Source organism: Antechinus flavipes, chromosome 3 (genome assembly GCF_016432865.1).
Source record: "Antechinus flavipes isolate AdamAnt ecotype Samford, QLD, Australia chromosome 3, AdamAnt_v2, whole genome shotgun sequence".
NCBI classification, from domain to species: domain Eukaryota; kingdom Metazoa; phylum Chordata; class Mammalia; order Dasyuromorphia; family Dasyuridae; genus Antechinus; species Antechinus flavipes.
In genome coordinates, this window is record NC_067400.1 from 191,682,040 (window position 1) to 191,709,282 (window position 27,243).

Genomic DNA, 27,243 nt, shown 5'->3' on the forward strand with positions numbered 1-27,243 from the left:
CAGATAAAAATCTGTGTGTAATAGAACTATGATACAGTCCCAGGTAAATACCTATGTCAGCTAATTTTAGGAATGTAATTGTAATTATTTTTATATTAAAAGATTCTGGGTAAAAGAGGGACCTGGCCTATGATGGAGAGGATGGACCTGCAAGGACACATTTACACGTCTTCTTTTTGCATTATAGGATAAGACACCATAACTTGTTTAAACTACTATGCTTGAGCCATTGAGTGACCTATCCATTTCTACCATAGATTGAGCAGCTTAAATCATATATGAATTAAAAGAACTATAAATCACTGTGAATTCTTTATATGGGGGTTTCAGACTGTATTGGGCAGACTGTAGAACCCATCTTTGTTTCTCTTAATAAAAGTTGTTTTCTTTGCCCAGAAAGGCTTTCCAGTTTCTTTTTTCCAATATGCATACAAATATTGACATTAACACAAATGCAAGTACATATTTATATGTATGGACATACATGTATGCACATAGAAACATATGCATATCCTCTATATGCATGCACATATGCATATATATTTTGCTTTGGAACTAAGGATCAGTTGTCATGACCTGGCATATCTGGTAGTGTTTAGAAAATATAATTTTCTCCAGTCTCTAAATATTCCACAATGTAGTCCTTTTACCTCAATTGGATTACAATGATGCTCGTAAAGAGAAGTACAGTCATGTTATATGTGGATAACTTGTTCCTTTACGATGACTTATTGATATGAATTACTTGATGTAATTTGAGTTTTGATGTCTTTAACTTTTTAATAACCACAAAATGTTTAATCGTGTTATTTCACTATACATGTCTAATCAAACGTAGTCATCTGGAAATCTCTTTAGCCTCTTGAATTCCTTATTGATTCATTCTGCTGATTGCATTCTTAGTTAAAATATTTGTGATAGTTTATACAATGGACTATCAGTCCTACTTAATTCTCTGGAGTGAATGTTATTTAAAAAATTAGATACTTTCTCCATTAATACTCCCCAAGATAGAAGTGGCTAGTAGACATAATTTTAACCAAAAACAAAGAGATTTGTCATTTGAAGCATTAGACATGAAATGAGAAGCATTCTCCAATGAAAGTCAGTGGATCTTTGGGGTAATAACAGATTTTTACAAATATTTTTTTAACAAATAACAAATATTGCAAGGAGGCCACTACAGAAAGTTTTAAAAAGCAGAGATTGTATTCAGTCATTTTCCAAATTTCCTTTTCTCCTTACTAAAGGTGCTCAGTGCCATATACCAACTCCCTAAAAGTCTTAAGTCTCCATTATAGCACTACAAAGGGGGTCTAATCATGAATACATGGTACTTCCTTTAATTAAAATTTCCCTTTTTTATATCTCTGTCCACCACTGCTTCTTCCTCTAACCTGTATTGCTTTCTCGTCTAACCTGTTAAAAGAGAATTCAATGCAATTTAATTCATCAGGTAGCTCTCTCTTCCTTCTCTCCTTCCCCCTCTCCCTTTCAATTATTCTTTCCTCCTCTCCCTCTTCTCCCTTCTTCTTTTTCCCCCTCTCCCTTTCCATCTCTTTCTCTCTTCCCTTTTCCCTCTCCCTCATCCTCTATTTTTCCTTTTCCTTCTCTCTCTTCCTTTCCCTCTTCCACCCCCTCTCTCTATTTCTGTCTCTTTTCCCTCTAAGTTAGTCTGCCTTCACTATTCTTGCTATTATAGCTATTGCAACTGTTCTGGTAGCTAATACGATGCTGCTTGGGTGCTCAGCAGGGGATGAAACCAGATGTCCTTTAAAATCTCACAAGAAATTCTATCAAAAGAAATAAGGTACAAATGGGAGATAGATCTGTTCTAGTCAAAGGCTTACATAGAAGGCCAAGAGCTCTTGTCCAGTGGCTATGTGTTGGGAAGTGAAACCCATTATATATCTTGCTGAACTCAGGAACTCATTCCTAAACTTCAAGGGCAGGAGGGAAAAAAGGCATGCAAAATTTAGATCAGAATCAGTAGTTTAACTAAGAGACCTTATTAAGAAATTAGTGAGAGGATAGGTACATCTGCCCTAAGTGCATAAGAGTGTGTGTGTGTATGTATGTGTGTGGTGTGAGAAAGGGAGACAAAGACAGAAAGAGACAGAGACAAAGACACAGGAAGAGAGAGTATATGTGTGTGTGTGGGAGGGGGGGCGTGCCATTAAGACTTCATCATTTAGAATTTTTATTCTCTTACATAAAGACCAAATTTGCCTCTTTGCAATGTCTAATCATTGTTCCTGGATCTATTATTTGGAACCAAACAGAATATGTCAAATTTCTCTTCTATATGTCTGTCCTTCAAACATGTATTTGAAGCTAGCATCATCTTCCCAAAAGTCTGTTATATTCCAGGTTAAAAGAAAGACCAGTTCCTTCAATAAACACACATGAAAAGACTTTCCCCATTCTGGTTGCCCTTCTTACAACATTTTCCAATTTAGGAATGTTCTTAATCTATGACACTGGAAGTGCTACAGTACTTTACTCCAGATATGATCTAACAGAATTATAGAGAAAGTGTCACTTTTGTATTCCTGGAAACTTTGATTCTCTTAATGAAACCCAAAATCACATTAATGTTTTTTTTGCAAAATCATACTATGAACAAATATTGAATTTGCATTACACTAAACTCCATCAGATCTTTTTTCCAATAATGTAACTAAGTATTGTATTGTATTGTTCAGCCATTTCAGTCATGTCTATCTCTTCACAACCCCTGTAGGGTTGTCTTAGCAAAGGTTCTGTTGTGGTTTACCATTTCATTCCTCAATTCATTTTACAGGTAAAACATTAAAGAAAAAAGGATTTAATGACTTGCCCAGGATCACACAGCTAGTAAGTGTCTGAGACTAGATTTTAAACCAGAAAGATGAGTCTTTCTTACTCCAAGTCCAGCACTTTATCCATTGTGTCACATAGTTTCACCTAAAATAAGTAAAATGTTCAACTGTTCAAGTAACTTAATTATAAAGCTTTATATTCATACCTTTTGAATTTCAGCCCAGTGCTCTAGTCTGTGAAGTTCTTTTAGAATCCTGACTTTGACTTCCATTTTGTTGACTCTTCCTCCTAATGTTGTGTCATCTGTAGACTTACTGAGTATACCTTCATGATGGATAAAAATGCTAAATACAACAGTCAAATACATATTCTTAGGGCATCACACTTAAAAATCTTCTGCCAAAGTAATATTTACTACTACTTTTTAAATGCCATGAGTTCATCTTTTCAACCAATTTGGATTTTGGAATACATTTAAATGAATTACTATTTAGTCTCTTTTCATTTTTTTTCTAAAGAATAGTATGAACTATTTTATAAAAAAAAACTTTACTTAAAAACAGAGATGGTCTACATTTATGACATTCCTTTGATCTAACAATTTAGTAATCTTGTCAACAAAGGAAATAGCATGATCTATCTTTGATAGAACCAGGTTGACTCTGAACTTATGAATTCATTTGCTGGATGTTCACTTACAATTTATTTAATAATCCATTCAGAATAGTCCCAAACATTGAAGCCAAGCTCAGTGATCTGTAGTTTTCAGAATCTATTCTCTTCCAGTTATTGAAATTTGGGGAAAATGCTTGCCTTATCCAGTTTTGCAATATTCTTCACCTTTTTTCATGATCATTCAAGTATCACTAACAATGGCTTAAAAAACACATCTTCCAGTTTTATTTTATTTTTTGTCTTTTTTTTTCTTCTGTTTTTCTTCTCAGTTCCTGTGAATATAGCTCATTTGGACCAAGTATCTTAAATTTATTCCAGGCAGTTTAGGCACTCTTACTTACTTATTTACACAACTCTGATCTTGTTGATCTCCCTATTGGCTCCTTTCCCCCCTGATCTTTTCAGTGCAAAGACTTTCTTTCACAGAGGGAACAAAAGCAAAATAAAATTAACATTGTTCATCAGAGGAATAAATTTGGGAACTTTGTCATTTTCTGTTCATGATTTAAAGAAAGGCCTACTTTCCCCTTCTTTTTGCTGTCTTTCCTTTATTAATTATTTCTCATTAGGTCACTTCTCCAATTCAGTTACATCAAAGTGTGTAGTTATGTGTTATGGCATGAGTTTGCTGCTCTTGTAAAGACTGATGACCAGGTTCATTCAGTTGCATTTCCCTAATCCCTAGTGCTTTCCACTAGCCATAGAGAGTTAGAAGAAATGGCTTTCTTCTCTACCACTGGCTAATGCAGTCACCAATTTAGTTCCTCAGTTTTGGGGTCCCAGACTAGTGTTACATGTTAGTTCCATTTAACTGCTTTTTTTTTTTTTTAGATTAAGTCTCTCTCTCTCTCTCTTCCTCACTTTTTGTGTTCCCCCTGTGCTTAGCACAGTGCCTGATGCATACTAGCAACTTAATAAATGCTTACAGACTTGGCAACTTTTATAAAGTAATTTTTACTTCAAAGTTAGAACCATACAATCATTTCTCTCAATAGCAAGGGGGCTGAATTAACCTTTATCTCCTGGTCCCTGGGCAAGGAAGGGGGTTTAGGCTCACAGCTTTTTATCCATTAGCTTCAAGACCAAAAAATCTATTGTACTAGCATCCTGAACCCCTCCTCAAGGCCTCCCTGAAGGGAAGCTGCCTTCAATATTAAAGCTGGAATCCTAGGATTCAAGATCCCCATGGCTTGAGTTCCCAAGTCCATTACAGGGACTCTCCTCCCCACATGTAGAACTTAAAAGAATAAAGCAAAACAAAACCCAGTACTATTTCTCCTCTCCTTACTAGATGGTGTCACTTGCTGTGAGTAAAGTAGCACTTTACTTCTTGACATGAATGTCAGAAATAGTTATTGTACTTAATCAAGTAGCCAATGGAAAAGGCTACCCTTAATCATATATTAGGCTAACACAGAATGTTACATGCACCAATTCTCTGTCCAAAAGGAGTTCTCAAATATTTTCACAATGGTGATGTGATATTTAGTGATCTAAATGTGTCAAACTTCATTTACAGTATCTCTAATATCAGTTCTGTATACTTTCCCCATTTCCAAATGTGAAATTGAGTCTTATATTTTTGTCTGTTTTTTTCATTAGTAAGAGATATAAAGAAGATATTTTACAAATTTATTCTTCCTTTTTCTCCCTTCACCCTATGTCTAGTCAATGCTGTGAGAAAGAACAAAAGAAAAGATAGGAAGGGAAGAAAGTGCTATCCATTAATTTCCACCATTTTAGCCTCTTCTTTCTCTACAATTTCAAGAGAACCTCAAAGACATAGAGGAACTTTATATAATGATGGAACATATCATGTCATAGCCATTAAAAAATGGTAACCACTCTAGTTATTCTTTGGGATCATAGTTTGGTCCACTCTCATTGTCATTCATTGATATTCTCTCTGTTAGTTTAGTTGTTAACTACATATTCCAGGATCCACATTAAAAGAATATTCTTCAATTGCAATTCTGACTAATCACTTCCTATTCTCTCACATCATTTCTTATCCCTCATTAGTCATTCTATTGCTTGCCTCAAAATTTTTATCCCATTTCCTCTTTTTTTTTTTTTCTTTTTGATTATTCTCTCTTCCTGATCCTATTCTGACCTCTTCTATTTAACAGCTTTGATATACTCTCTAAAGCTTTGGAAGCTATGAGTAGTGACTTGTAGTTAAGAGAATCCATGCTTGCTCTCATTGTAAGAGGTGCTACATTGCCACTCTGAACACATTTTTCTATAGGAACAGTGTTGTAAATGCCAGTTGTTTTATAGTACTATATGCAGTTTTCTACATTAGGGGTTGTCATTTGATTTATGGTTATGGTTATGGTTATGATCATGTATATAGTCTTCATTCTACAGAAAATATGCGATCTAGATTCTCATGTCCTTTTGAACCTAAGTCGTCGAAAACTCGACTCTGAAACATTGACCTCTTTGTGAAGTTTCCCAATTCTCCAGCGTCCTCTATTTGTACCAACTTAGGAATATACCAACTTCTCCTAGGCAAAGTAGTCCATCCTATTCCCATATGCCACTAATTACAAATCCCTAAGAATGTAATTAGGCAAGTTGAGTGACTGCCTGAAAGAAAACTATGAATAAGCATATGGATGTATGTAGATATAGATGTGTGTATAATGATATAAATATATATATAGATATTTTATGTAATATAATTAACCATATAGCAAAAGAGAGAGTTTTTTTAGTTTGCTCAGCATTAACAACTATAGCTAAACATTTTATCCATCAAGTAAATATGTTTTACATGAAGCATAAGTTTAAATATTCAGCAGAGTATGAAGCCATAATCCAACCTTAAGCTAACAAACTGATTATATTTTGGTTCTGTACTTACCATGGAATTAGAAAGATGTCTAGTAAGCAGGATAAAAATGTAGACTTAAAAAAAAAGGGACCTGGGCTTTGGAAGGGCTTTGTTGTCATCAAGGAGGGAGGGGTCATAACCTTGCAGTTCTATTATGAACATCAAATTTGAAAATATATGTAAAGGGCTTTACAAAGCTTAAAGTCCCACATAAATATGAACATAATTATAAATATACTTGGGGGAGGAGTTCCTTTTAAGTACAAGTTCCTATTTTTATTTTATGAAAAGAATAAACAATATAAAGGAGAAACATAGTTTTACTGAATTTTTATTTTAGTCTGACTACCTTTACATTTATTTTCAGGTGACTATAAAATATAGATTATGCAATTTTTTTTCAGGCGGGTATAGTATTTCTGGAATCAGGCTTATTACTTAATAGTCACACTTTATATTCAATTTGACACACATTTATCAGCTGCCTATAGTAGATTCAACATCCTTGGGATAGAAAGAGAAAAGAGAAAAGTGTGACTGAGTGGTCTAAAGAATAGTTTTAAACTGGTAATCAGGAGATCTGAATTCATTTGTTTCTTTGTCTTTTTCTGATTTTGCAGCCTAGGAGTCATGAGATTTTGGACTAATTACTTTATTCCTGGGTCTCAACTTCTTCATTAGAGAGACTATGTTCCCAGGTTTCATTAAAGGTCTCTGACCTGGCATCTAAAGACTTGTATTCAAGTCTTTATTTTTATCAGTCTATTTTCTTACTTGCAAAATGGAGATAATAATGTTTTCAGTATCCACCACAAGGTGTTGTTGCAAGGAAAAGCTTTTGTAAACTTTGGACAGTAACAGCAATATTGTTTTAACAACAACTTTCAAAGAATAAATTGAAATAATTTTATATATGTACCTGTTTGTGTTTAATGGTAGCCATCTCTAGGGTCGATGGCAGGGAAAGGAAAAAAAATTATAATGTAAATTTTTGTTGTATATTTGAAAAAAAATTAGCAAATTGTGCATAGATTTACAATTATCATCTTTTTTATTGTGCTGTGCTCTGGAAATGCTGTTTTATTCCATAAACTTAAAAATAAAATTTAATTTTAAGAATATTCTTTGAGATTTAAACCAAATGCTACCTTCTTCATCACTCACACTCATTCTCATCCCATGAAAATTATCTGCCCCTAATAAAACTTTCTTTTGCCACTTAATTCTTACTCTTCTGCCCCATAACACTCTTATCTTTTATGATAATAATTAATGTATAAGTTTCTTATATCCCATTAAATTGTAAACTCTTTGAAGAAAGGAGCTGTATCCCCTTTATATTCAGTTTTCTTAGAATTGTAGAAGTAGATGGTGAATAACAACTGAATTCTATTAAGTTGATACTTTTGTAAATTTCACACTCTTATAAGATTATAGATTTAAAGCTGAAGAGACATTAAAGGTCATTTATTCCAAATCCTTCATTTTACAAATGAGAAAATTGAGGTTCAGAAAGGTTAATTGATTTTTCAAAAAGTATAATGATAGTGATAAATAGAAGACCAAAGATTATAACAAAAATCTTTTGTCTTCATATCTATTGAACCATGCTGTTTTCCTAACACAGAATTTCTTCTATAGTTTTAGATATTTTCATATTAAGAAGAGAAGCAAATCTATCCATTTATTATGTCTCTAGATTTCAGTACAAAAGTTAATAGCAGCTAAAAATATTTAGGATCATGAAAAAAATGTCAATACCTTTTGAGGGGAAAAAAAAAAAAAAACTAATAGCAAAGTGACTGTCAAATTTCCTGTGTTGATTTTCAAAGACAGGGAAACTCAATTCTATTTTTCATTCAAACTACAGCCTTTGGTTTGATTTTATTAGTTTTTTAATCTATTGGTTTATTTTTTATTAAAAATAGAGCACATCCTTCCACCTCTGAGTCAGAAAATTTGAACCACATTTTGTAAATGACAAGTACTCTAAAAACAAACTTTAGTTAGAAAAAAATAAATAGATTTGTGCTGAAATAATGCCACAGGGCAAGTAAGGTATTTAAAATATATTCTTGAGATATTTATATCAATCAAATTTTTACTAAATGTTCTGCTTTTTGTCTAGCACTGCAGTTAGTGCTATGGGAGAATAAGACATAATTTCCAATCCTAGAAATATAATTTTAAACTGGAGAAGACAAGTATTAACTAACAGAATGCATTTAAGGCAAATTTGTTACTACATATCAGTATGTCCCTAAAAGAATGGTTCAAAATGAAAATGAAAGTAAAGAGAAAGGGAAAATTGTTCACTGAGAGCTGGACTTACAAAAGGAGGTGGTACTTCAATTTATGAGAATAAGATTCAGATAATTATAAATGTTATTTTTTTCTGGGAAACATCATGGAATTATGGATATCAGGCTAGAATCCTGACCCAGAAAACAAGTTTTCAATTATCTCCTTTTGACTTATACTGATTATGTGGTCCTGTCCATGGAAATTTTCTAACATATTAATTTTCAGAATAGTTTCTTAACTGCATTGATAAAGGTAGTTTCTTTTCAGGGAGCTATGAACACCAATGAAATCAGCAATTCAGACAGTATAATTAAGCAACAACAAAAAAAAACAATTTGCTATTTACATAGCATTTTATATAAATGGTTATCTTTGAGATTCACAACAATTCTGTAAGGAAGGCACTATGGGGATTACTATTTCCACTTTAAAGGTAAGGAAATTGAAGGTCAAATAGCCAAATACTTAAATTCACACAGCTAGTAAGAATTAATATCAAGATTTGAACCCATGTTTTCATAATGTTTTTCTCTCATGAACATAAATGATCTGGAATGTCTACTGGAAAAAAGCAGATTTTTTTTTCTATTCCTAGACATAGATAATAATTGTAAAGCCTGGGATCTAGACCATTTACATAAGGTTCCAGTCTGAAAGACAGAGTTGGTGAAAGCTTAGAAGAGAGATCTTGTCTTTTGGCATGCAAGTTCTTTTTTTCCCCCCAGTTTATAAACATTTCGATTTAAAGTTTGGGTTCCAAATTCTATTCTTTCCTGCACACACAGCTTTTTAAGAGGGTAAGCAATCAGATACAGGCTATACATGTGCTATTATGTAAACATTTCCATATTAAGTCATTTTGTACAAGAAGACCTGAATAAAAGAAAAAAATGAAAGTGAAAAATAGCCTCTTTCACTCTGCATTTAGTCAACATCAGTTCATTCTCTGGAGGTGAGTACTATGCTTCATCATTAGTCTTTTGGTATTGTCTTAGATTGTTGTATTGCTTGAAATATCTAGGTCAATCACAGTTCTTCATCAAACAATGTTGCTGTTAGTGTGTACAGCATTCTCCTGGTTCTGTTCACTATCATGTCATGTTATCTTTCCAGGTTTTTCTGGGTTCACTTGCTTGTCATTTCTTACAGATCAATAATATTCTATTGCAATTATATGCAGCAGCTTGTTTAGCCGATATACAATTGATGGATATCCTTTTGATTTCTAATTCTTAGCCATCAAAAAAAAAAAAAAAAAAAAAAAAACTTCTTTACAAATAGATTACCCATCCCTCCCCATTACTGGGTCAAAGAGTATGCATAATTTTATATCCCTTTGGGCATTGTTCCAAATTGTTCTCCAAAATGATTGGATTCATTTACAAATCCATTAACAATGTATTAGTGTCTCAGGTATCCCACATCCCCTCTAAAATTCAACATTTTCTCTTTTTTTAAAAAATCATGTTAGCTACTTTGTTAAGTGTGATGTGGTACCCCAGACTTGTTTTGATTAACATTTCTCTGATTAATGATGATTTAGGGCATTTTAATAGATAATTTTTATTTTTTTTTTTCTGAAAACTGCCTGTTCATATCGTCTGAGCATTTACTAACCGGGGAATGACTTGTGTTTTTAAAAATATGATTCATTTTTTAAATTTATATTTGAAAAACGAGTACTTTTTCAGGGATACTTGTTACAAAAAATTCTCTCCAGTTTTCTGCTTTCTTTATATTTTTGGTTGCATTGGTTTTATTTGTGCAAAAACTTTTAATTTATATAATCAAAATTAATACTTTTGCATTTTTCAGAAATATCCTTCAGGTCTTTTACTACATGCCAGATACCATCATTAGGACCACAGGTCAACACCAAGTTACCTGCCAGATCCCTTTAGCTTCAAGAAGTACACTTACTCTCACCCTCATTCCCTTAGTGCAGCACCAGACATCAGGGTCTGCCCTGGGTTTCAAGGCTACATCAGTGTAGCACCAGATAAATATTGGAAGATTGCAGTTCCTGGCAAAAGAAGCCCTAGACAGTGTCTCTTCCACCCTGCCAACAGAGTTCAAATTTAAAAGAAAAGGAAAAGTCCAAAAGAGAATGTAGAGGATTGAAACTCTGAAAAAGTATGCTTGAATCAGACAAGAGAGCACTTAAGGCTAATTATCTATTCAATGTGAGACAATGACTCTATTAGCATATGTTTGGGTAAATGGCTCTTCTCACTGTTTGGTGCTTACTCAATGTTTGGTGTTAAGATAATTGTAGGCAAGGATTAGAGGGGTGGTGTGAGAGAGCCCAGACTCACTTTACAGCAGGAAGAGGAGCAGAGAAGGTGGTGACTTTGCACTAGAGAATAGAGAATACATCTTTGGTGAGCCAGTTTGCTTGCTTCTTTCACTCCTCCCCCTAAAAACCAAGAAATTTTACTTATCCTGACTGGCTGATGCCAAGGCTCTCCAGGGAGCTAGCCTGGACTTAACAAGAGAGGACCAAAAAACCAGCAACAGTGAATGTGAATGGGATGAATTCTGCCCCAAACCAAAAGTAGATAGCAGAAAGTCTCAAAATCTAGAATCTTAAAATATGTTCTTTCAAGAAACACAATTAAAGAAGAGAAACACACTGAGTAAAGTAAAGGTCCTGAAGCAGAATCTATTATGTTTTAGCTGAAGTTAAAAAAAAAATGCAGGGATAGCAATCCTATTCACAGACAAAACAAAAACAAAAATAGACCTTATTAAAAGCGATAAGGAAGGAAACTACATCTTGCTAAAAGCTGCCATAGACCAAAGCTTCTTAAAATGTAATTATAACCCCAAATGTGGGATTTGCAAAATTATGATCCATTAAAATAAATGTTTGATTTGTATATCTATTTTATATACCTATATACCCAGGATTAGCAAAAACTTCTCAGATGAAAAGGGATAGTGAGTAGAAAAAGTTTAAGAAGTCCTGCCATAGACAATGAAATCATATCTATGCAAAACATATGTGCACCAAGTGGTATAGTTTTTTTTTTTTTTAAACTTAGATATTCTTTTTTTTTCATTTTAGTTACAAAACATATACATGGATACTTTTTCAACATTGACCCTTGCAAAAACTTCTGTTCCAACTTTTCTCCTCCTTCCCTCCACCCCCTCCCTTAGATGGCAGATAGTCCTAAAGTTAGTTAAATATGTTAAAGATAGTTAAATATGTTAAAGTATATGTTAAATACAATATATGTATACATCTTTATACAGTTATCTGGCTGCACAAGAAAAATCAGATTTAGAAAGAAGGTAAAAATAACCTGAGAAGAAAAACAAAAATGCAAGAAAACAATAACAGAAAGAGTGCAAATGCTATGTTGTGGTCCACACTCATTTCCCAGTGTTCTTTCACTGGGTGTAGCTAGTTCTATTCGTTACTGATCAATTGGAACTGATTTGGATCCTCTCATTGTTGAAGACAGCCACTTCCAACAGAATTTATTCTCATATAGTATTGTTGAAATGTATAATGATCTTCTGGTTCTGCTCTGTGGAGTTCTTGTTCTTTTAAAATAATATTAAGAATGGTTTTTTCTGGGAGAAAGCAGGTTTCTTGGGGAGGTTTTCTAGAGGCAGCCTTAGTTGCCGTTGAAAGTAATAATCACCCAAAGTGCAGCCAGCTGGTAAAAAATGCAAATGTTTATTTTCTCCTTCCAAAATAGCCCAGTTAGTTGAGGCGTATCTCTCTGCTTGGTTCTAAGAGCTCTTGCCACTTTGTACTTTGCTTCTGCCTCTGCTTTCTTCAGCCTCCAGAGCCAGCACCAAGTTGAAGCTGTCTTGCCTCTGAGAGAGGGCTCCTCTCTGACCCCAGTCAATGTTCCGAAGTAAAACTCCTCACTCAGAGAGGGCTTCTGGCTGAACTCATTTGACGCTCCCTTCTCAATCTAAATTCAGCTCCACTCTCTTGACTGGGCTCACTGAAGTTCTATTTATGCTCCTTCGAGAGAGGAATTGTGGGATGCGAGACAGAGAAATTATGGGTTTCTCCCAGAGTGCTCTCTGGCCCTAAGAGCTTCAAGGGAGGTGTGAATTCATTTCATTTAGCATCAGTTCATATAAGTATCTCCAAATCTCTCTGTATTCATTCTACTGGTCATTTCTTACAGAACAATATTTCATAGCATTCATATATGGAATATGAATTTTTTTTAAAGAAACCTAGCTTTTTAAAGTTTTTAAAGAAGTTAAGTGCATTATAGGTTAATGGCCAAAGAAAAGACAGAGAACATTACGAAATATGAAATAAATAATTTTGATTAAAAATTTTTTAAAGTTTTTGCACAAACAAAAACCAACACAACCAAGATTAGAAAGAGAGCAGAAAGCTAGAAAACAATTTTTATAGGTGTCTCTGATAAAGTTTTCATTTCTCAAATATTTAGAAAACTGAGTCAAGTTTATAATACAAGCCATTCCCTAATTGATATATCATCAAAGAATATCAACAGGCAGTTTTTGAATAAAGAAATCAAAGCTTTCTTTTTTTTTTCTCTTTTATTTCGGGGGCATGCCAGTTTTTTTATTGTTTTCTAAATCTTGATACTCAAATTCTGAAAACCTTGGAAATATCTTATGAGGATAAGGAATATGTTAAAATGACACTGATATTCATTACTCATTTAAAGGAATGAAAGTTGGCCTAAACTAATCACAGTTTCACAGATTAATTTTTTGGAAACTAAAGCTTTCTATAGGCATATGAAGAACTGCTCTAAATCACTTGGTTAGAGAAATGCAAATTATAACAACTCTGACATATTATATCACCCCTATCAGATCGGTTAATATGACAAAAAAGCAAAAATGATAAATGTTTCAGAAGATTCGAACTGCTGGTGGAATTGTGAACTGATCAAGCCATTCTGAAGAGCAATATGGAATTATGCTCAGAGGGCAACCAAACTGAGCCTATCTTTTAAATCAATAATATCATTACTAAGTATGTTTCTCAAAAAAATCATAAAAAACATCTTGCTGTGCTACACATATAGCTCACTTGCTTAGGGTTTGCTGGAGGGCAGAGTCTCCCTGGGGAATTGCCTTAGGCTTGTAACCTTCCTTAGACCCCCTGGCGTGAGACTTGCTGATGCTGTTCCTGCTCTTAGACCTTGATCATCTTCTATCCTAGTAAGACATATCATTCCTGCTGGGCTGGTAAGCTACTCCCCTTCTCCTAGATCAGTTCTGGGCTGACTTTCTTGTTGTTTTGAGAAGCACTTAGGAGAATTTTAGTGAATTCCTCTTTACTCTATAATTCTGTCATTGCCTGTCTACCAATTTCAAGAGAGGACAAAAAAGAATCTAGCTTTTGTTTGCAGAAAGAGGTATCTAGTTGGAGAATAAGAATCCAGTTAGAAATCAACAGGTAGACAGTACAAGACTACTATCATGTCCTTATTCCCAGTTTACACTAGAGACATAGAGGTCTACAAAATCTCTACTTTCTGTTTGTTATTGATTATGCTGCGAGCTTCTTGAGAGAAAGGACTATTTTTCTTTGCTTTTTGTTTTTGATTTACTTTGTATTGCCAGAACCCTAGCATATTTCCTGCTGACAGAACATTATTATGATTGTTCAGGGAAGAGGTTTAGGATCTTGAATTAGTGGGTGAATGTGGTCATTTGAGTAACTGAGAAAAGAATGAATGAGAGGGATGATGTGGATGTCAAATTACCAATACTAACATAATTCTTTAAGGTTGAGATAGGTAGAAATACTATTTCCCCCATTATACATATGCAATTAAGAGTAATAGTTTGTAAGTGACTTGTTACAGTTCATAGAATTCATAGGGTCAACCATAACAGTATTCTCTTTCTACATTGTGTGAATATCCTAATAACCAAGAATATTCTTTCTTTTTCTTTAAATAATACTTAAGGAATCTGTGATTCATTAGTGTGGGTACTCTTCCTATTCATGCAGAAAACAACCAAGCCCTTTGTGACTTTTTATTTAATATTTAAAAGTTTGTGACTAAAAATTAATGACCCAATGTATTTGATAAAAGAAGATTTTTTAATTGACTATGGAAACATAGACATATCTAACAAAAAACAGCCTCAAAATAAATTCAATAATATAAATTTGACAATTCCATGTGTAAATGATAAAATTTTATTATTAAGATTAATGAGACAGAAGTACTATGTCATTTAATGGATAAGCATACATCAAAGAAGAAAGAAAATCAGAATGCTACTTAATTAAATATCTTCATAGCTAAAGAGAATAATAAATTATGTTTAAAAGCTGATTTTAGATTTTGAGATTAAATGGAAAGTGCTTTTTGTGGTATTTTTCTTTGCCCCAAAGATCAAGCTTTGAGTAATACTGGAATAACTGTACTATGTACAAAGAAACAAACCCCAAATTTTATAAAATATCTTGGTATTGTAAAAGATATTGGCACTTATAAATTAAAAAAAATGCTCTCCTTGATATATCAGTGCAATATTTACTGATGCCTTTGAAATTATGTAAGATATTGTTCTCAGTGTAACCATGGTCTCAATTCTAGAACATTTGCATAAGCTCTTCATTAGTGTGGAGCTTGATAACTTGATGATATATTTTTGCTTGAAGGGAAAAATTGTTTTGAGGACTGGGAGAGAAGAAATTTTCTTCTTGCCTGCTTTGAGAGAAGACATCTTAATTTCCAGACCCTCTTCAGGAAAAGACCAAGAGAAAAAACAGATATTTGAAAACAAACATATAAGGGGAAAAAACAAACAAGCAAAAAATCCCTGGCTTATCATACTTCTGATATCCGGATTGTCTTTTTGGATATTTTAAGGAATTACCTCATGGATGATTTTGGAACATCTCTCTTGGCTGAACTGAAATATTTTGCTCCAACTGAGAAAAGTCATTCATTCTGAATATTGTTGGCTCTATTATGATTTCCACAATTTCTCTGAGTTTTGCTGTTATTTGCTTGGAAAAAAAAAGTCTCCCTATTTTTAATGATGTTTATAACTAGCTTTTGATAGGAAGAAACTAAATCTTCAGATATTAACATGGAGCAGACATGCTTGGGGCTCAAATAAGATAAAGAATAGAAAGGACTCTGCAAACCATGAAGTACCCTATAATATCAATTATTATGATTTATCATCACTGTTGTCATTGTGATCATTGTTATTATAATCAGCCTACAGTCACTAGACCTTATTCTTTGAGCCTCAAGGAGAACTCTTGCTGAATTAAATGCTTATCCATCAATTCAGGGGTATGCCAGTAAACTTTTAACAAGTGGACTCACTGAAAAAAAAAGTTTGCATAGATATAGTTGTAAGTTTGATATACATTATTAATATATTTTTAAATTTAAATAACCAACAAAACCATACATCAAGCCCTATTTTCTGGTGATTGCTAATTTCTGATGTGTAATTATTCTCAATGAATATTGAACATTTGGTTCTCACTGAGAAAGTGTTTCACTCAGAGTTACATAGTTCAGTATGCATAAATGATGTATAAATATTTATAAATTAACATATTCCTTATCCTCATAACATATTTCCAAGGTTTTCAGAATTTGAGTTTCAATATTTAGAAAACAATAAAAAATTGGCATGTCCCCTAAATAAAAGAAAAAAAAAAAGAAAGCTTTGATTGTTTTATCCAAAAACTGCCTGTTCATATTCTTTGATGATATATCTTCAGGTCTTCTCTACTATGACTGCTTTTCTGTTATTTTGTTCAAAAATAACACATAAAAATTCCAGAGCCAATGCTCCAGTGACAACAGAAAGAGCCATACCAGGGAAGAATATTCCTGGAAATCTGAGCAAAAACAAAGTATGGGCAACATTATCACAACATGAAGTTATGACCAAAGTATCTGTAGTCAGAATGTAGTTCTCAAATTGAGACTAGTCCATACAAAGAACAAGTACTGCTAGCCAATACTAAATTAAAGTTCATGATTTGTGATAGATAATTCAGATAGCCAGAAAATCAAATGAGGTTTGACTATGCAGATAGTCAGAATTAGTGAGGTCTAGCAGAGATATAGGGGATCCAAATTATGGATAAAGGGTCAGAATAAGGTAGGGACTAAGAATCCATGCCTGGTTCTTGGAACAAGGAAGAAATTTTAGTAACTGAAGGAATTTAGGAAAGGATGTATAAAACTGGGAACCTCATACCTAAGAAACTGATTTAGAGGACAGACCACCAGATTTATAGTCAGTTAAGACGCGACATCAAGTCAAGCCTCACAAACTAATTGTATGATCCTAAACAAGTCACTTAATTTCTTTTTCTCTTAAATAGAGATAATAATAGGCCCTTTTTCATAGCATCATTGTAAGTAAAGATCAAATGAAGTAGACTTTACAAACGTTAAATATATTTTTAAAAACATTATTGTTAGTAAGGTGGTGGGCGTTTATTTTTAATATAAGTTACATAACCTCAAATAACTTCAATCAAGAAGGGAACAAATTTATAATAATAAAGCTTGATGAAAAAGAGAAGAAATTACTATATAAACAGCACTATTGAAATAGCATTACTCACTAATTACCCACCTAAACTTAACTTGGTGGTGGTCTCACCTGTTTACTTCAAAGCAGTGATGCTATATGATGTCACCCTAGCCAGTTTAACCAAACTATATTAAAAGCAGATAATATTCAACTTGCACAATAATTGAAATGAAAATAGGATTTGGAGTAGAAATCTATTGTGAGGGTTGGAACAATTCAGTAATGCCTTAGCAGAGGGAAAGGGGCCTAAAATATTAGCTCTGGTTAGTCTTTTCTTAATCTATGTGTTCTCTCCTTCCAATAAAAGGAAGGTAGTATGCTTTCTAGAGCCCCCAAGTTGGGATGACAAAACGTACCATTGCTTTCTAGAACCCCCACACTAGGGTGATTAAAATATACTGTTCATTCTTGTTCTCTGGAGGACCTCAGGACCAGTCTGAGTCCTTGGTCTTAGTGGAGGAGTGATGAAGACAGGAAACTCATGAGGATGGTCAAAAATGGAGTCTGTTTATTTCAAGTCCTTTCAGCCCTTAAATACCTTAGTAGGATTACATCACCACAGAATGCTGCTCATGTGTTAATTATAAGCACCTTGTTATTGATATGTAAATTTCTCTTACTGTGAGTATGCCTTGCTTCAAGTAAAACACAGGTGGTCATGCCCTCCCTGACTTCTCAGGAAGGCCGAGGGCCCTCAGGGGAGATGGGGAGCCAAACCAAACCAGGTTCCCTGTGGGCTGAAAGGTCTTATACCTTACCCAGAGTTCCCCACTATCTGTGACCCTCTATAGTACAAGAGGTCACATAAATTGAGAGAGAAAGAAAAAGAGTGTTTGTGCAATAGAAAATATGGCCTCCATCCAACAATAAATAGTTCTGTGAGAAGGTAGTGGTGGTGACAAGCAGTGTTATGAACTTAAAAAAGAGGAAGAGGAGGAGGAGGAAAAAGAGGATGAAGAAAAGGAGGAGAAAGAGAAGAAAGAGGAGGAAGAAGTAATGAAAGAAAAAGAAGAAGAAGAAGAAGAAGAATTAGAAGAAGAAGAAGTTAGAAGAAGAAGAAGAAGAAGAATTAGAAGAAGAAGAAGAAGAAGAAGAAGAAGAAGAAGAAGAAGAAGAAGAAGAAGAAGAAGAAACTTGAAAGATAAAAAAATCCCTAAGGGAAAGATTGAACATAAGTCCATCTCCCAAAAAGATAAATCAATAGATTCAAAGAGCCAGAAGGAAAAGTGCATAAGAATTTTAAAATAATACAACATAAACAATGTGTTATACTTTAAAAGAAAGTAGACTAACCCCTACCCTCATTGAAATAGAGAGCAAAAATAATAAAGTCTATTGCTTTCTTCCCCCACCCCAATGGAACAAAAAAACATGCAAAAGATTAAGAAAACTTTTTTTTAAGTATTAGGATAGAAATTAGTCAAAATTTACATATGTGGCTGATGCAGTTAGTGGCAGTGCAGAGAGTTGAAGTATGAGAATCCCCTTCTGGTCAGTGCAGGTTCAGCATGAAATAATTATGAGTTTAAAATTGTGTTTTTTTAATAGAAATCTGAGACTGAGTTTCAGTTGAATGAGATTCCTTTGATGTTGTCACTGCTCCCAGGCCTGGGTTTCCAATTGAATAAGGCCACTTAAGTTCCAGCTACTAGGAGTGGTCCTGGACTAATTTTCAGTTCAATAGAGGGTACAGCTAGTCAACATAAAAAAAAAAAAAAAAAAAACCAAAACAAAACATAATGAAGCCACTTATCTTGATTCCCTGGGAAGGGCCTCTCCCAGAGGAGAGTTTCTTAGGAGTTCACCCCATGGCTTTCCCCCATAGTTAGGGAAGACAGTTTCAGGGTTCCCCCATCATGGCAATGGATGCAAATAAGGACTGAACCAATATTAAATCAGTAAGTAACTGCCACAAGACTATATTTAAACACCCTGCCTGAGGCCAAAATTAATTCTAGGACAAAGAAAAATCTTGAAGTAAATCCACCTGCCAAGGTTGGAAGGAGTAGAGGAGAAGAGAGGTAGGTGGGTCATGATAACAATTCCAGAGTATTGAGCAAGATGTGATTTTCTATGTTGTTTTTATTTTTTTTAATATAATAATATAATCTAATATAATATTTTTAATATAATATATATAATATAATATATGATAACTATATCCTGAAACATTTAGTTTAGAAAGTTAAAATGTGTGTTAAGGAAATCAAGATCATAAATACTATATGGGGCAGTTAATTTTGAACATAGAAGTATTTTGTTTCAAGATTTTAGGTTTCCTGTTTATATTTATTTGTGACAGAAAGTGAACTCAAAATTATGACTTGGCATAGTCCTTGACCCATACTAAACCTGCCCCTCAAAATGAATATTCAATGAATTCCATTATTTTTTGGATATGGATATCAACACATTTTTCTACTTACAATAATAGCAGATTTTATTTATTTAGGTGTCCTAAACTTTACAAAGTCTTTTACTTACAATAAACTTGTGAGCTAAGTAGTACAAGTATTTTTTTTTAATACCTTTTTATTTACAAGATGTATGTATGGGTAATCTCCTATTATTATAGTTTTGCTGTCTATTTCTTCTTGCAACTCTCTTAAATTCTCCTTTAGGAAATTAGACGCTATATCACTTGGGGCATATATGTTTATTATTGATAATGCTTCATTGTCTATGCTACCCTTTAGCAAGATATAGTTTTCCTTCCTTATCTCTTTTAATTAGATCAATTATTGCTTTTGCTTGATCTGAGATAAGGATGGCTACCCCTGATTTTTTGGCTTCACCTGAAGCATAATAGATTGTGCTCCAGCCTTTTACCTTTACTCTGTATATATCACCCTGCTTTGGTTTGGGCTTTTAATCCAGTCAGCTATCTGCTTCCCTTTTATGGGAGAGTCCATCCCATTCCCATTTATAGTTAAAATTACTAATTCTGTATTTTCTGCCATCTTATTATCCCGATTGTTCTTTTCTTTTTCTTGCCTCTCCCCCTCCTCCCAACCCTCTTTCCCAGTTTTAAACTTATGGGCCCCACTTGTGTCACGCCATTCACCCTCTTAGGATCCATCCCTTCCCCTTTTGAATCTCTTCCCCTTTTTTGTACCCTTCCCTTATTTCTCTTTTCCTTTTCCCTTTTCCTCTCCCCTTTTCAATGAGGTGGAAGAAGATTCTCTGTAAAACAAATATGTCAATTATTTTCTCTTTGATCCAACTCTGATTAGAGTAAGATTCACACAATGTTCTTCCCCCTCTCTATTTTCCCTCAGATATGATAGGTTTCCTTTGCTTCTTTGTGGGATGTAGTTTCTCTCTTTTATCTCCCCTTTCCCCTTTTTGTATATGTCCAATTGAGTTTTTAAATGAGTTGTTTTGCTCTATGGAAATTTTTTCCATTTCATTATTATTATTATTATTATTATTATTTTTACTGTTATTTTCTTTTTCCAATTCATAAATCCTACTTTCCTGGGAGTTCTTTATCTTTTCTATTTCACAAGTTCTGTTTTCCTGCACTCCCTGGGCATTGTTTACCTTTTACAATTCATATTTCAGGAAATTGTTTTCTTTTTCCACTTTATCAAAATTTTTTTTTTTTTTAGTGAGTTATATGCCTTTTCTGTACTCTCTTGCATAACTTCTCTTTCCTTTCCCCATTTTTCTTCTAGCTCTCTTTTAAGATTTTTTAAAAAATAATTTCTTCTAGGCAAGCCTTTGTGATGGAGAGCAGGTTACTTCTTCCTTTAGGATTTTGTCTGGAGACTGTCTGCTGTTAGTCTCCTTGGGTTGAAAACCTGCTCTCTTTCTGTATAGAAGCTATCGATGGTTAGCATATACTTGGATTTTTTACTCATTTTTTTTAAAAGCCCTTAGGGTCTGACTTCAGGGCAAGGAAGTTACCTGCTTCTTCTGAAGAGCAGGGATAGATATATGGATAGTAGCTGTCCTGCAAACGGGAAGCTAAGAGTGGCCAAGCTGCAGAAGTGCCCTGGGAAGAGCGCCGCCCCCCCCACTGGAAGTGTTTCTGCCTGGGAAGCATAGACATGCTGCGGAAGTTCTATTGCCCCAGGCAGAGCCCTCCTGCTGTGTAGATTTGCGGCTGCCCGGGCAAAAAACCCGCATTGCAGAATAGGGCTGCACAGTTGTGCTGTGGTCTGTGCCAAGTCACTTCTGGTGCTAGGTAGGTATAGCTAGATCCTGTTAAATTCTGGTGTTTTTTAGAGTCACTCCAACTTTGGTATTTTTGAACTTCTCTGCTGATCAACTGCTTTTCAATGAAACAGAAAAGCCAACTTGTGGTAGAGTCCTCCCTGCAAAATCTGCACCCATGGAAACCACCTCTACCCCCATCTGCTCAGTGTGCTAGCCTCCGTCTTTTGCCTTCCTGCCTGCCTTGGCCTCTTCCCTGCAATCAGGACAAATCTTTTCTGGCTATCTTCCAGGTTATCTTTTGGCTCATAATTTGTTGTACTCTCAATATTTGTGGATTTTACCAGTTAAGCACTATTTCTGAGGCTGAATTGGTAATTAGTAGTGAGGATAGAAGAGGAGCTTAGTATGTAATGCATGTGTCTTCTCTGCCATCTTGGCTCTGCTCCTCAAGTAGTACAAGTATTAAAAAAAAAAAACAAAAAAAAAAAACAGCCTTTTACAGGACAGTAAACTGACTAGTTCTGTAAGTTGAGACTTAAGCCCTAAATGGTGTTCTTTTAACTATGCCATATTGCTCCTGTATGGTGAATGCTTACATTTCATTTCTGTTATCTTAAATAAAATAATTTTATTAAAAAAAAAAAACTTAAATTAGACAGATTTCCACATTGGATTTGTAAGCAATGATTTATAATTGGTAATACACAGTTAAAGTTATTTCAAAGTTTGAAAGGTAATCAAGCTCAGTGTCAAAGATAAGGCCTTCTTAGTGCATATATAAAAGTCATAGCATACCTCCAATAAATATTGCTACTGAAATTCATATCACATAAAGTAGTTTAAACTGAAATTATTTTAACCCAAATCTTCATATAGATTTTGTTTTTCACAAATGCTATTTCTCAAGTTTCACTGCAATTTGTTAAAGGAAGCCTTGCAGTTCATCAAATATAATTATTTTTTTCTATTAAGTCCCTGATTAAAATTTTCTAAAAATGGGAAATGGAACATTTAAATATAGACCTTATTTTATAACTTAGTATAAAATAATGAATTTTATATTGCCACATCACTCTGAAACCCTGAAAAAGATTAGAGAAAATTTTTCATTCAAAATTATCTTGTTGTAGGCTATTATTCTTTTCTCTCCTCTACAAATAAGGAAATTGGTCATATCATTTCACATGTTAAAAGTTAATATAAAATCTCATTAGACTTATAGACCTTTTTTTAATCCAGTTCTGAGTTGATCATCAAGAATATAAGGAATTTCATATCATATCATATAGTTTATCATATATCATACAGTTTATCATATATACTTACAGTGCAGGGTTGCATCAGGTGGAATACTTTCAAAATTACTTATGTCCACCTTCATGAGAAATACTCTGGTCCAACCCTCCACTACAAGTATAAATTAGGAAACAAAATATGATATTTATCTAATTCTTCTATACCCCTGTTTGTATCTACATAAATTTACTTTTAACACAGTTTCTTTTTTTAAGGTGAATATTATTATTTCCTAAACAACTACATATCCAAGTCATGTAACTTGCTCAAACTTCTAGAGAACGTCATTATCATTGTTCTTCGCACTGACAAGAATCAGACCAAGTTACAGGAAAGAAATATATTTCCCTTTAAAAAGTAAAGTTTTGTTCTATTCAAGGCAAATTATTCCTTCCAGGGAAACCATGGTTGTAATTTGAGACTATTAGGGTTCCCAGCAGAGGTAATTTACTGAGATGAGAGGTTTACTTCTAGAGAGTAGTTTTACTAACACTATTCCATCATAAGATTAGGGCCAATATTACACATATATTTTTATCAGTAAGTTAACACAGTTTGCTAAGTGAGGTATAGCATGTTTAATGTATGGCCCTACCTCTCAGAGAAATACAGTGATAATAGATATGGGATGCTTGCTGTTAGTGATTCATACCTTCTGAATCACACCATTAAATCAATAGCAGAGATTATCTAGTTTACTGCAGCAACTTTAAAACTTTCAAACAAAACCCTATCTTCTCACTAAAGAATACTTTTGTCTGGTTCCGAGAGAGCCTTAGGAGAAAGCCCAAAGTGAAAATGTTCCTTAAAAACCTTAACTTTATTGCACCAGAAAGCTCAGATCAAATAATTATATTTTACAGACAATAGAAATATTTAAATACTTAATCTCTTCCTATTTTCTTAAAAAGCTGTTGAAATAAGAGAAGTAAACTGTTTGAAAAGAAAATGTAAGTGAAGCAGGCACAAACTCTTTCTATCTGACTAGGACACTTTTGGAGCATAAGCTTCCTAGCCACTTATGTTAATCTTGGGATGTACACATGGTTTCGCACAATACTTTGCATATAGGAATCAGTCAGTAAATATTAGTATAATGAACAAATGAATGAACAGTACAAATGAATAAACAAATGAATGCACAGTACAAAGCACATTGGCCTAGCATAATTATTTGTCTGTGTTCCACTGAGTGATAGAATATGAGTTCGATAATAATTTTTTCCATAGGAACTCACTTAATTCACTTAAAATTCACTTAATTCACTTAAAAAAACTTTTTTCTTCTACAAATATGTAATATTTTAGGAAAAAGATAGGATCACAAATTAAAGTCTAACAATTAAAAACCACTGCTGAACTCAGGTATCTAGGTGACTACACCTACTCTCTCTCTCCAAGTAACTGTTTGCTCTAATTTTATATATAATTCAGTCCTAGGTGCTCATGTCTAGGTTTCCCCAAAGAGAGGAGTAAAAAAAAAAAAAAAAAAACAGTACTCAATGTTCAAAATGATTCAGTGAGGATAAGTATTTTAGTCCTATGCACAAAATAAATGGTAAGCATAAAAATCAGTATGTATTGACAGAATGACAACAGGATTCAGTAATTTAAAACATAATTTTTATGTTTGTTGAAAAGTTGATATTTAGACTTTGTCATAATGTAATATAGTTTACAGGACTTCTTATTTACATTTCACTTTGGCTATGCAGTGCCTCTCTCAGATTTATATTTTCATAGAAATCAGGCTAGGTGTTTGAGTTTAAATTCTTTAAATAGATGACTACTCCATTTCTTCTCCCAGACTTGTTTCTAACTTCCTCTGGAATTTCCTTCTATTAGTAACTCATCCTACAACTTCTCTCAATGCTTGGAATTTCCATGACCTCAAACAGTGAGCTAATTGACAGCCCACTCAGGAGGAGATATTCCTCCATAAGACCCAGTTCCTTTCTCCTATTGGTAAATTTCTCTTAGATAAATTTTGTGAAAGGGACAAGGCTGACTTGCCTATGCTGGCTGTATTCTAGATTTTCTTTCACTAGATACCTTTATATCCAGTAATCTACTCTCTTTCAATACCTTTTGTATGTTATCTTCCTTAATTGACCGTCAATACCCTGAAGGTGGAGATTATAGATGTTTCCTTTCTCCCTCTGTCCCTCCCTCCTTTCCTTCCTTCTTCCTCCCCTCTCTCCCTCCTTTTTTCCCTTCTTTTATCCCTTCCTCCCTTCTTCCCTCCATTTATCCCTGACTCCCTTCCTCCTTCTTTCTCTCCTTCCCTTCCACCCTCCCTTCTTCCCTTCCTTCCTTCTTCTATTCCTCCCTCCCTTCCTTCCTCCCTTTTTCTCTTCCTTCTTTCCTTTCTTTCTTCCCTCCTTCCCTCCCTTCCTGTCTTCCTCCCTTCCTCTATCCCTTCCTTCTTTTTTCTTTCCCTCACGCTCTCCTTTCCTCTCTCTCTCTCTTTTTTGGCTTTATCTGCATCCTTAGAGCTTATCCTAGTGCATTGCAAATGGTAAGTATTTTTTTACAGGTTTGTTTCTCTCCTTCCTTCCAGTGCAGAATCTTTTCTTGTCAGCAGTAAGTTCCATTCATTGAACCTCACATTACTAGGCTTCTCTAACTCAATGTTGTGTCCAAGCATGTACTGGTCTAGTTGATAACAAAGTAGCAAAGGCTGCCCAACAACAGGCTCAGTTACCAGCTCAACTAATAGAGGCAATGTTTTATATCTCATTCTCACAATTATTTACAAAGAGCACAGAAAAAGAGTTCATTATTTGCCTCAGGAAGCTTCAAACAAAGTAATGGATCCAAATATTATAACTTTTGACTGACCCAGCACCCTATCTCCATGCTGTTCTCATGCAGCAGGAGAGAAGACCAAGGTCTACTCAGGTTTTGCCATGTTATACCAAAACACCAAATTCTCTTATAAGCATCTTGGGAGATAATTATCTCTGATGCTACTAAATGCTGTTCCACATGTGATCAGCCAGAAACAGGATATAACAATGCATTCTCTGTACAATTCATATTTCATAGTCATATGTCATCATATTTAACTCCTCATGTATGAAGAATTTCTTCTAGTGATGAAGTTTTTTAATCCATACCTAGCATGACTCCCTAACATTTGCAGCTTTGATCCATGTATAAATTTGATAAATGGGTCCACACAAGTTGCTGAAAGCATTCCTTACTTCCTACCAACATTGTAAGAGTACCAATGAACCTCTTTAATTGTTTGCCTTTCATCTTTCCTGCCACATAACCATTCCATCTTCCTTTCTCATTTGTAATTCCTTAAGTTGTCCTTTACTGTTCTTCAATATTCCTATTTTGTGAAAAAACATTCCCATGTTTTTAAATTAATAAGAGAAGTTGCATATCATATTTTATTAGCAAATAGTAACATTAAATGAATGTTAACTGAAAGAGATCAAGCTTTGCTTTCATAGAAAATGTGGAATCAAAAAGAAGCTTTGTGATTTCTGGAAATCAATTTATTTTCTTTCTTATCCTCATCCTTATCTTCTACATTTCTAGGCCCAGGTAGATGGCTGAACTATTTGTTCATGGTATATGTACTAATGCATAAGCTCAACAGGGATTCTTTCAGAGAAAAATTGAATGAACTGATATAGAGTTACATGAATAATATATATACAGTAATGGAATTTCAATAAAGGAACAACAGAGAAAGTACAGAATAAAAAATTTGTTTTGGACATGATCAATGTGAGAATTTGTTTTGTTTATTTATGCATTTTGTATGTACACAAAGATTTTCTTTCTTTTTTAAGCTGGAAGTGGGAAGTTGTAGGGAGAAAAATAAGTGATTTTAATTTGAAAATATAAAAAATTTAAAAGAACCAATTGAAATAATTATTATTCTCAGAAAAATACCAAATTAATTTTAAAAATTTCAACATTTCTCTACAATAATAATAAAATCCAAAAATAAAATAAGAATAATTAAATTCAAAATAACTGAGAAAATATATAAAATTCAAATATCCTATCAATATACGACTACACACACAGATACACACTTATATAGTTTATTAAAATATATCTATTAAAAAGATTACAGAAATAAAGAAGGTAGAAATAAGGAGAACATATTTAATGTTCATGGCTAAACTCTGCTAAAAAAATGAACATATTTGATACATTTAATGCAATGTCAATCAAATTCCAAAGGAGATATATTTAGAGAAAAATGAATAAAAGCCATTTAAATGAACAAGATGTTTATAATCTCAAGGATAATAATAATGAAAAACATATGACTGAAGGAAATAGCATAGCATGACCTTAACTCTTTGATGTGACTTTGAAAAACAGAAATAGCAGCAACATTAAATTAGTTCAACAAAACTGAGTAGGAAAAAACAAGAATTACAACCAAAGACTATTTCATGAACTCAAGTACATGATTTAACCAGTTGGGTCCCTTTATTTATTTATTTTTTTGCCAAGAACTTCTGGGAAAACTAAAAATCACTTTGGCATAACATAGTTTTAGAACAACACCTTATCCTCCAGTAAGTGCATATATCACCCAAAAGTAAAAGGTCACTCCGTTAGTTACAAATAGAGAACTGGAGGAA